The sequence below is a fragment of the Maniola jurtina genome, chromosome 6 (genome assembly GCF_905333055.1).
Source record: "Maniola jurtina chromosome 6, ilManJurt1.1, whole genome shotgun sequence".
Taxonomy (NCBI): Eukaryota; Metazoa; Arthropoda; class Insecta; order Lepidoptera; family Nymphalidae; genus Maniola; species Maniola jurtina.
The window spans coordinates 14,454,324-14,467,137 of NC_060034.1; the positions used below are offsets into that span (position 1 = coordinate 14,454,324).

Below are 12,814 nucleotides of genomic sequence, written 5' to 3' on the forward strand. Positions count from 1 at the left end.
CTTAAGATAAAATCAAATGTTCTAAAACTATTTTTTACACAAATGCAGGATCCCGATTTTTTGTCATTTCAGTCTGAAGCTAGAAAATTTGGTTTCCATCAGATACCTTATAAACAAGTCAAATCAATAACATATTCTAAAGAAGAGTGGTATATTATTAAATATCAAACTTCATTTTCTGGAGCAAAAGAGACAATTGACATAAGAAAGAAAAAAATCACTATTTTAAGTGAAATTATCATAAAAGAGGAAAATAAAACATTAACGAAAAAGAAAATTAATGACATTCGGAGCATGTTCAAATATATGCCAGTAGAAGACAAAATGTATATGGAGAGTCTTATTAAAAAAGCTGTACGATGGAAGGACGAAAAAGAAAATATCGATGCGAATAAACTAGCAGATGAAAAAGAATTAAAAAAATAGGAAAATAGCAAAGAAGACACTCAATGAAAGAAATGAAATAATAGGAGGTAAAAACGAGAACAAAACACTCAATGCAGGAAATAAAACTAAAGGAGGAAAAAATGAAAAGGATATACACACAGAAGTAAATGAAACCAAAGAAGGCAAAAATAAGAAGAAGACATTAAGTGCAGGAAATAAAGCTAAAGAAGAGAAAATTGCGAGGAAGCCTACAAAAGACAAGACAGTAAGAAAAAATAAAAAAAAATAAGTAGTTCTAAGCAAGCACTGTTTTAAGTAAAAGACAGTTATAATAAAAAAAAATCTTTAATTGCATTTGTTATTTCATGAGCACCTTAAAAAACTATGCGATGGTAACTAACACCACCAACCTTAAAAAATAAAAGAAAGTTTGTATTAGAAATCCAGTCCCTGATGCTCTTAATCTGTGTGGTAAGCAGTAGTACTATTTTTTAATATTTCTCCAATAATATAAACTTTTTTTAAAAACCGACTAAACTGGACCAAATTGAAATGGTCAGGGTTAAACACGGGAAGCACCAGCTTTCAGTCAGTTCACCCAGTCAAAATTTATGAGGTAACAAGCATTAAAAAAATACAGACGAATTGAGAACCTCCTCCTTTTTAAAAGTCGGTTGATGAAAAAAAATACGATTGGCAATTCTATTTCAATTAAAGATTGTTTGTTTGTCTTCTTCTTTCAAACTCAAATCACAATTCGAAAGAAATTGTCAAAAAACATCCTGTATATGTATTTGGAACATAGAACAAATAAGCATGCAAAAATGGAACAGTCACTTTGTCCTATCTGTAATAAGGTAATGTTCTAAGTCCACATTCATAATAATATTTGTGCATGTTTGTTCTATCTCCATACAAAACCTGTAAAATAAGCTATAATTAATTATCATCTCTTATGAATGTTGTAGCTATCAATACATAGGTAACTCATCTATTAAGAAAAACCTTGAAATCTAGAAACTAAAGCTCTTAAAAAGAGATAGGGCAAAAACTCTTCTACTGTAAAATTTACCCAATGGTAGATAAGACAAACAAGCACTGAGGCGACGATATTATAATCCCCAGTGTTGTTAAAAAAAATACTTATCTCACTTAATTAACACTGGCGTTTAAAGAAATAAAGTAAAGAGAAAATTGGCTTATTCGCAAATCGAGTTATGTAGGTCCGGTCTTTATAGGATAGCCGTACTTGTCCGACCGGGTTCCATTATAAGTAAGAGCGTGTACACTAACGCATCATTAGGGTTAGCTCACACTCGCAACACTTTATTCATCAACAGTCAATATTATTCCCACAGCGCCCAAGGGACAATTAATTTCTTAATTCGCTATGTATGGTTGAACATGCAGCATGCTCTATGCGCGGTCCGCTCTTTCGCTACAATACATGGAGAAAAACATGCCTATGACGTGGTCTCAGTAGTGAACCGGTGATGAATTGATGATGACGTTACGATGGTAGAGACGGACACTACACTGGTGACTGATATTATGTCTCAGCATTTTAGGTTATGCTTTTCTTGATACAATTGACGACCTCCCGGCGCAGTAGTAAGCGCTGGGGTTTTATTAGTGGGAGGTCCAGAGTTCGATTCCCGGTAGGGGAATTTAATGAAAGTTCCATACCCCTTCCAGGTTCCTTTTAGGTACCTAGCTGCTCGTTTTGTCGCTAATTTTTATAAAAATGTCAAGAGATAACTTGTATCTTATCTAAATAAAATTAAAATAAAGAATCTTAAAAACTAGTGTAGGTATTTAAGAGGGGTCTCTCCGTCACTCGCTCCATACAAACGTAGTTCCAATTTCATTTGATTATCAAGCAACCAAAGTCCATGAAATTTTGCAGACATATTCTAGAAACTAATATATCTATGCCTGTGGTTTTCTTGTTAAAATATTCGGTTTCAAAGTAACGTGGTCTTAAAAATTCACATACAAATCTTTGAGCCCCTGTAATTTTAAAACTACATATTTTTAGAAAAATCTAAAACGCCACAGGCATAGATATTAGTTTCTAGAATATGTCTGCAAAATTTCATTGACTTTGGTTGCTTAATGTTCAAATGAAATTGGAACTACGATTATATGTAGTAAGTGACGGAAAGAGCCCTGTTAATAAGTGGCATCGTAGCGTTATTACTCCGCTGCACTGCCCGAACAAAACTGTGCCAAACCAGTAATAAACAGTTTTTGGGGCGCGAAGTTGCTATCTTATTTGGACAGTTATTTCAGAGTATGCATTTAAAATTTAAGAGCTTGTTTATTACATGCTTTATCACTCTTTGTCCGATGCTTAAAGCGACGGCGTCATGAACGCAGGATGCGGGAGCGTCCACGTCGCGAATCTATACGTGTAGGCTTAGTGGCCGCGTAGATGTGCATGGCGTGAAATATTGTGGGAGATGGCCGCCGCGCAGTTGACGATCCCGCTGCGTATTTCTGGATTTCACTCTAAAGTTATGGAAGATCAAAATCTTCCATTTATCGCAGAAAAGAAACCAAGTCATTCGAGAAAAAAGAAATCAAAAGAAAAATAAAACCGACTTAAAAAACCACAAACACTAAAAATTAAAAAATAATTTTTGTTTCTAAAAGCATAATAAAATAAACTAGAAATCAAAGTGTGAAGCTCGCCCGACTTCATACATACACACTGTAGAAACAAAAATTATTTTTTACTTTTGAGTGTTTGTGGTTTTTGAAGTCCATTGAGGAGTTCTGTTCTCCATCTCCGAGGATATTCATCAGATCTTCACCTTTATATAGGATCACCTGCACAGTATACCCTTTCAAACAAAAATCGGGTTCCAAATCGGTTCAGGGGTCTTTGAGTAATCGGGGAGCATACATAAAAAAAAATTAAAGTGTAAATTAAAAATTTTCAGCACCCCCGACCAGTGAAGGTTACAGTAACTAGAAAAGAGCTGATAACTTTCAAACGACTGAACCGATTTTCTTGGACTATTGGCCTACGATCCAAAGTATCTGAGTTTTCCAAAACATCATTTTCAAATAAATAATTATGTATATCTAGGCAACGTCCATCTTGACAGCTTGACATTTGTCAATTGACACTTGAATATTATGAACCTAAGGGTTATCTAACCTTCTTTTCTACAAGAAAACTAGAAAAGAGCTGATAACTTTTAAACGGCTGAACCAATTTTTTTGGATTATAGCTAAGAACACTCTCGATCAAGCCAAGCCACCTTTCAAACAAAAAAAAATAATTAAAATCGGTTCATTCGTTTAGACGCTACGATGCCACAGACAGATACACAGATACACAAATACACACGTCAAACTTATAACACCCCTCTTTTTGCGTCGGGGGTTAAAAAAAGATTCCGACCAATTGAGAATCTCCTCCTTTTTCTGAAGTCGGTTAAAAATAAAGTCGCCTGAAGAATACTATGAATCAAGATACCTATAATCACAGCATTAGGAGTACAACTACCACACAACTCCCACGCCTGTCTGGAAGAAAACTATTCCCTTGAAGTAATAAAGAGCATAAAATTATCTTCAACTTAAGATTTCCACGGAATCCATCTACCCTTGTCTGCACTCAGCCTATTAATTAACCTTAACATTTACCAGAAGACCTACCGAGTTAGACAGCCACAACGCAGTGTAACGATCGCAATCACCTCTGATTGGCTGACACTCACTTATAAAACTGTGCTATTGGTTAAATACATGATTGCAGCAATAAGAAACTAAATTCAGCCAATCACATACATTGAGATTATGTAGGTACCTAATGCAATCAGAGTTCTAAAGTTCCACTTAGTAGGCCCTTGACACTGCTTCTCAAGTTTTAATAAACATAAAACTAGAAATAATGACAATATTTACGATTAGCTAGTATCAAACTTACATAATACGAGAATGTGATAACTTCTATGGTCTAAGAGCCCGCGAGGGTTTGACCTTCGTTATGTTATAAAAGTTAAAAGTTTATCTGCGTAAAAGCCATGCTCATTTACTTTTTTTTAATCTTTTTTAAAGGCATTATTTTTAATTAAACCTATACTTATTACTTTTTTTTACCTGATTTTTAAGGATTTTTTATAGGTGACCTTGTATGAACGTTTATTTAAGATTTAAAAAAAAATGTACTCTACCCTAAAAAGCATCCGCAAGGTACCAGGTACCCATTTGATTAGTTGTCGCTAAGCGAACAGTGCTTGTTAGTCGTTTCACAATGACAAAAGATAATTTTCTCCAAATTAGCAGATGTCTGCCAACTTTCTCTTAATCTATTAGCTAGACTTTTGTAGGTGTTAGAACTAGATTCCTAGCTATTTTAGGGTAGGCGTACATTGGTGTATAAGATATTGAAATTAAAGCTTTTATATGGTAGCTGTGCTTTGAAGCTTCCATACAGGTACTTCAAAAGCACTTGTCAAAGTTTAAATGAATAAAAATTGTATTTATTTATATTGAGCCGCCCCTAAACGTCTTTCCTTTGCATTTTTCAGCAGGTTTCCATTAAAAAGAAGAAACATTAATTATAATATTTCGCGATATGACAATTTGCATAAAGATCAGTCATTTTTAAAAGTTATATTCTTGAAAACTGGAATTTGAGTTTTAGGATTTTTGGAAATGGAATCTTCAGAAATTCTATCCCAGTGAAGCAGGGTGAATCCGCTCGCTTGATGGGAAATCAGAGATCATCATCCATGAAACTCATTTTTACGTTGGTTGGCTCTACATTGCTGGTTCACTGAGCGATATAAAAATAATATGTCGTAGCAAACCTTTAAGGGATTAAAAAATGACAAATAAGCTTGGTGGTTATCACTAAGTAATGACAGTTCACGACAGTTAGGGAAATTCTAACAAAACGCCGAGGCTTCGACGTCACTGGCACGCGTCAAATGTTAGTAGGTACATTTGACGCAGGTAGCCCTATTTTTAACCCCCGGCCCAAAAAGAGGGGTGTTATAAGTTTGACATGTGTATCTGTGTATCTGTCTGTGGCATCGTAGCTCCTAAACTAATGAACCGATTTTAATTTAGTTTTTTTGTTTCAAAGGTGGCTTGATCGAGAGTGTTCTTAGCTATAATCCAAGAATATCGGTTCAGCCGTTTAAAAGTTATCAGCTCTTTTCTAGTTACTGTAACCTTCACTTGTCGGGGGTGTTATTTAATTTATATTTGTTCTTTGATTTTACGTCACCAAAGCCTAATATTTGACATATCGTCGGTTCAGGATCAAACCGAGAGTTCACTCTGCTAATGATCATAGAGCGAATAACCTCACTGGTGACAGTTTCCATTGGACACACAGCTTTAAAGATAACAGGTTCGCTAGCAACATTCACACACCTGTCTTACCTACTAGGTAATATATTTTTTAGGGTTCCGTACCTTAAAAGGAAAAAAGGAAGCCTTATAGGATCACTTTTCTGTCTGTCTGACTGTCTAGCTGTCTGTCGTGTATATCAAAAACCTATAGCCTATACCTAACCTAATCATGAAATATGGTAGGTAGGCAGATCTTTAAACGCAAGTAAAGGAAAAAATCTGAAAATTTATGATTAAAAGTAAGATAACAAGTGAAGTATCTTACTTTACCTGTACATTTGTAAAACAGATTTTTATTTATTTTTATGCATACTTATCTACTAGTTTTTGATTTATTATTCAAAATGTTGGAAAAAATACCCGAGTACGGAACCCTCGGTGCGCGAGTCCAACTCACACTTGGCCGGTTTTTTATTCGATAGCTTGTTAGTGAATGATTGACTTGACTAGGGTCTTGGTTGGCAATTAACGATAAATATCTTGTGGAGGAAACCTGCATGCCTGAGAGTTGTCCATAGTGTTCTGGAAGGTGTGTGTCTGTCAAGCTGCACTTGGTCAGCGTATGGTCTAAAAATTGGCCTTCAAGTCAAGAGTGAAAAGATCAAATCAAAGATCTTGCCGGTGCTTCTCAGTAGGTAGGTACTTAGTTTCTGAACAGCTATTCGCCAGTTGTTGTATTTGCCAGATAAAATTTGGCAAAACTGGCTTCAAATCTACCTACACGAGGTTCTCAACTCGGCATTTGAACTACGTACATCAGGGGGCACGGCAGTGCCCCCGCCAAGACGAGCCAAACGGCGGCCGGGGCGCTACGTACCTTTTTCTCGAAGTGTTTCGCCGTATTTTCGACCCGTCATAACTTCGGTCTGGATGACGCTAGAAAGCTGAAATTTTCAGTATAAGGTGTCCTCAGCAAATTTACCAAATATACTAAGTATCAAATATCTAGCTTTTATGGTTACAGATTTATTGATACCTAAAATACGCCGATTTCGTCCCTCACTGATGATCATCAAAACCTCTACTCAAAACCTCTAAGGTACTTCCCGAAGTCCTAGAAGACTGAAATTTGGTATGTAGACTAGAAATTGACTACAAACTACAGGAAAATTAAGAAATTGGAAATGCCCCCCCTCTACGCCTTTCATGGGTGAAGCAAATCTGTAAATTCTGTCGCTAGAATGCTGATATTTTCAGGATAAGATGTCCTGGGCAGATTTATTAAACGCATTGAGTATCAATTGTCTAGCTTTTATAGTTTCAGAGTTATTGACAGTCAAAACTTCTAGTCTGTAATTCTAGGGTACTTCCCGAAGTCCTAGAAGACTGAAATTTGGTGTGTACACTAGAAATTGCATACAAACTACAGGAAAATTAAGAAATTCAAAATTTTCCCCCTCCACTCCCACGTATGGGGGAAGCAAATTATTTGTAAAGTCTATCGCTAGAATGCTGATTTTTTCAGGATAATATGTCCTTGACAGACTTATCAAACGTACCAAGTATCAATTGTCTACCTGTTATGGTTTCAGATTTATTGCCATTCAAAACCCCTCTAGTTAAAAGTTCTAAAGTACTTCCCTAAGTCCTAGAAGACTGAAATTTGGTATGTAGGCTAGGGATTTCATTCAAACAACAGGAAAATAAACTTTTCCCAGTCTGTACATTTAAAAAATGTGTTTCCTGAAGTCCTAAAAGACTGAAATTTGATATATCTGCTTTAAAATTGAGTTGCAAGATTCCACCCAAACAAACATAGTTACATACATTGCAAGTGGAATAAAAGCTTTAAAAAAAAGAGGTAACGATAGAGAGCGGGCCATGAAAATGATGTAGGTACCTACAAAAAATAGATCCAAAAAAAAATCTAGGGCACCTGCCAAAAAGAAATGAAATCCCACCAAAAACATTTCATGTAAAATGTTGCCAAGACTCACAAGTTCATAATGCTTTCACTGTTAAAAAGTTATGAGATCTCTTGTAGAGCCAAGCCCCTAGCTGAGCTTAGAATTGCGCTGCCCATGGGACCTATCCCAAGTCCAAAGTATATAGCTCTTAAATGCTCTTGAGTATATCACATTTATAACAATAAAGAACAAATAACTCTACTTACAAGCTCTGATTTTACAAACCCTAAATCTTGGTTAAAAAAGTACGGCTTGGCCGTTTAATGTTCGTGAAACTATTACATGACATAGTTAACATATTATATTAAGGTCATAAGGAATAGTTTGTTCGACAATTACTAATTTTTATTACATTACATTTACAATTACACAAGCTATTCCGGGCTTAAATGTCATATCAGATAAAAGTACCACGAACATTAAACGGCCAAGCCGTCCTTTTTTAACCAAGATTTAGGGTTTGTAAAATCAGAGCTTGTAAGTAGAGTTATTTGTTCTTTATTGTTATAAATGTGATATACTCAAGAGCATTTAAGAGCTATATACTTTGGACTTGGGATAGGTCCCATGGGCAGCGCAATTCTAAGCTCAGCTAGGGGCTTGGCTCTACAAGAGATCTCATAACTTTTTAACAGTGAAAGCATTATGAACTTGTGAGTCTTGGCAACATTTTACATGAAATGTTTTTGGTGGGATTATAATGTCAATCAGTTATCTCCTTTTATCTGAAAGGATTATATCCTTTCAGATCTTTTCTCTTCTTCTTGGTTCTTCTTTGATTCTCTTCTTTCTGGTTCTGATCTTCTTGGTTTTGATGAAATTTTGATCGAAATAAATACTGGTTACATAAAATTGCATGTCATACAAAAAGAAAAAAAATTGGTTTAACCTGCTATGCCAAAAGGATTAAAATTTTGAGCAAAGTAGGTACCTACCTATGTAGTCGAACTTTAATTTTAATGTGCACCATACTATAATAATAAATAAGTGGCTGGATGAGGAAGGCTGAGGACCGGGTGTGTTGGCGCTCTATAGGGAAGGCTTATGTCCAACAGTGGATATCCACAGGCTTCTTCTTCTGCTTCTCTCTGGGCTGGTTTCCGCACTTAAACGTTTCCGTCTGTTGTGCGTATCCACAGGCTGTTGATGATGATGATGATGATACCTACTATAATACTGACACTAACTAAAATCAGCCCTACTATGCCATTTCAACTTCGAAATTGAGCGGTTCTTAATTGCATTGTTTCCACAATGCAATTACAAGGCACTGTCCAGTTAAAGTAAATTGTTTGATTGCAATCAATGAGAGCATAGTTATTACTGTAGGTATATTTATCATCTACTGGCTAATCTAGACGCGCATGTTGATAGTATTGACTCAGAAATCTTTACGCAAGTGTCAACAACAACTTCAGAAATTTTTAACATAATTGGATCGTTTATGTTTATTTATTGGTTTGCTACAACGGTTTGACGTAATTTTTTGTATGGTTTTAGAAATTCCCTCACTCTCATAACCCGATGGGACCAAGGTGAGACATCGCCAACTTTCTAACTTCGAGCTAATAAGACAATAAGTACCTATTACTGGCCCAATCCGGGAATGGAACCCAGGACCTCGTCATCCACAGTCAAATATGCTAACCACTAGACGCACGAGACAGTACTCTGTCGCATAAGAGAATAATGGAAGGCGTCACAACCCTCATAAGTTAGGAATGTTCTGTAGATAGAGCTATGTAATACTTACACAAGCATTATGCGAAGTATGAGAGATACTACAGCTGTTTACATTTTGTAAGCAGCAATCATAGTAGGTAATTCACCTTGCTCAATACCTACCTACTCTAGAACTCTCGGCGAAGGTTATTCGAAGGGAATCGTAACCGTGTCATGATAAAACGTAAAAACATCGTTAATAACCAACACAACTCAGTAAATTTTATTCATTTTATTTTCTTACACCCAAGTACAGTTACAAAAAACTGTTTTACAATCAAAATATGTACGAGTAGGTACTTGTAATTTTATTATAATTACACTGTACTTGACTGGACGATTTCAGTAGATTCAATTAAAATATATGAAAGGAAAACTGACTATCAACGCATAGCTCAAACTACGGCGGATCGACCTATTTTTCATGCATATAGATTATGACGTAGACATCCACTAAGGATGTTTCTGAAAATTTTAAGGGGGTAAAATAGGGATTTGTGTGTAGTCCACGCAGATAAGCCGCGGCCATAAACTAGTTAAATATTTTTGTCTCTAATTTTAAGGCTCGGTTAATCTAAAGTTCTAAACAGTGTAATCCTGACTTGTCCAGTTACTTTTCATTATCCAAGTTTACTTTTAGTAGTTAGTTCATGCTTCAATCTTAACTATCATGATTTCTTTCTGATGCTCCATCATCAGAAGTGGGAAGCATTTTATTCATTTTAATTATTATCTTAATCATTATCCTGATGTACCGTCATATTTTAAAAAAATATATCGGAGAAAGCATAAAAAAATGTATTACCTAAACTCAGAAGTGTGTCTGTCTGTCTGTCTATTTGTTCTGTTGTTGCTTTGCACGGGTCATCCCTTTAACCAATTTTGACACAGCTTATATACATCCCGGGGATGGACTACTAATTTTTGTCCCGAAAAATCAAAAAGTTCCCACGGGATTTTTATAAACCTCGATCCACGTGGGCGAATGCGTGGATATAAAGTATTTGATATTTCAAATAGATTATAGGTATGTCTACAATAAGAGATAGCTTGTATCCTAGAGATGGGTTTTTATCCCGGGCAATCAAAAAGTTCGCTTGCGATTTTAAAAATCTAAGTACATATCCACGCAGATGAATTTGTGGGCATCATCTAGCAATTAATAACACACAATATTGAAGAAGCCACAAAAATGAACGTGTGGTCCAGACAATGAAGTCATAAAAGAAGGTTTTCGCCACAAAAGGTCAAGGAAAGTTCTAATTTGGTAGATTTATACCGTTTGGTGTCCTCATTATTAGGTATTCCAAGTTTGCGAACTTAAGTGACCCCCCCGCTCGCGCGACCGCGCCGTATTAAAAAACCGGCCAAGTGCGATTCAGACTCGCGCTCCAAGGGTTCCGTACTGGGGTATTTTTTTCGATATTTTACACGATAAATCAAAAACTATTTAGCATAAAAATTAATAAAAATCTATTTTAGAATGTAAGAATGGGTTACCTGGGAGAGATCACTCTAGTGATAAGGTCGCCCTTTGTTTCATTAAGTGTATCATAATATATACTGTCTTTGTAATTTTATTACAATAAAGTTGTTTTAAATTAAATTAAATGTAAAGGTTAAGCCCTTTCACTTGGTATTGTTATCTTACTTTGAAAATTTTGAAATTACTAATTATTTTGTTCATGAACACATTTTAATTTTTTTTTGGTGAGGTAACAACAAAATTTCCGGTTTCGGATTTTCTTCTTTACTTGTGCTATAAGACCTACCTACAGCAGACAAACAGACAGACAGTTTTCACTCATTGTCTTGCATGCTATGGGCAGCTGGAGGAAATCTCTTTTAGAATTAAACTGTGCCAATGTCGCTTTCATTTGTGAGTATGTAACTACAAATTTTGATAAGTACATTTATACTTAATAATAATATAATAATAGACAGTAAAAATAAAATAAAAGAATCGTACGTCTTTATTCGATGTGTTTGTACGGGCCCTTTAACATCGTCGGTTAGCAGATGCAAGGAAAGGGGCTAATTGAACAACTGGTCGTGACTCGTGAGGGTTATTGCATCAATACAACAAAATGTTTTCGCTCACAGTTTCGCACGACAAACGTAGACGCGCACGCGTTACGTTCGAAAACGTGAATCGAACGGATCCGTGTATTATTAAAAGACCTACATAATAATTACTAAGGATCTGCTTATAGTAAAATACCTAATCTGAACTGTGTTTTTTAATAGACTGATTATAGAAACTGTGTTTGATAACAGACCTAGACTCTAAATGATCTACGTGATAAGAGCGATTTAATTTACCGTTTAATTTATAAGTTCTGTGAAGGATTTTTTTTAATATTATATTGTTTTTTATAGTTGCTGTAAGTATTTTTCTTATTATTTTTTATAAGAGGTTAATATTTGTACGTTATATTATTGTAATAATATTATTGCCAAGGATTTAAAAACTCATAAAGCTTATATTTTCAGTTTGGAATTTATTAAATTCGGATATTTTATTTGTAGAGTTTCTAAGCTTGGTTATAATAAATTAAGTACTTACTTATATACTTTTATTACAATAAGAATGCCGAAGATTGTAAGCAAGATGTTGACCTCTACCAAACCGAAAAACAAAGTTTAAAGTGATATCTATTAAATTTGTCCGAAAATATATTATTTTTAAATAAATATATTCAATATTGATGCTTATGTATATTATTAGTATATTCACGCGTATAATAATCTAAAAATATAAACAAAAGATTTGATTTTTCCGTTCGTTTATGAATATGCTAAATGATATCCGAACTTCGTCCGTGTAGTTAAAAAAAATCATAAATTTCCTTGGGAACTCTATGATTAACCGTGATAAAAAGCAGCCTGTATACGAAATCGCGATGATGATGGTGATGATGTTTTTAGTGGCAATAATATGTTGCATTTGCAATTATTTTTAATTTCTCACGACTTAACAATAAAATTCTACAATGTTATTAAAATTATTATTTTTTTATTAAAGTATGTTTAACGTGGAAAACACACCTGAGTTTAAAAAAATACGATAAGGAACGATTACTATGCATATTAGCCTCAGCTTCAACCAATTAATTTTAAAACGTTATTGGTGTTCTTCTAATTAGTCAATTATAAATAATCATCCAACAATAATTGTTATTTGATTGATTCTCCAAGACAAGCGAAGCCTATGAGATTGATAAAGTGCCTAAGTATATAGAGAATAAAGCTCGAGGGTGTTCACTAAATTTTTTCCCTTTTCATTTTCGGGAGATACCCAGGAAAAATCATTTCAAAATTTGAATATCCCTCGGTGTAGTGGTAACAGATTTTTATATTATGACCAAAGGCCGTTTATCTATAATTTATACTTATTTAATTTTTTAATAAATAAAATTGGA

At 34.7% G+C, this 12,814-nt stretch overlaps 1 long non-coding RNA gene across 1 annotated transcript; it reads left to right on the forward strand.

Moving 5' to 3' along the window:
* The first annotated feature begins 290 nt into the window (after positions 1 to 290).
* Positions 291 to 975, forward strand: LOC123865885. The gene is made up of 2 exons (XR_006796065.1): positions 291 to 326; positions 584 to 975. It is a non-coding gene; the product is annotated as an uncharacterized LOC123865885 (long non-coding RNA).
* Positions 976 to 12,814: the final 11,839 nt, after the last annotated feature.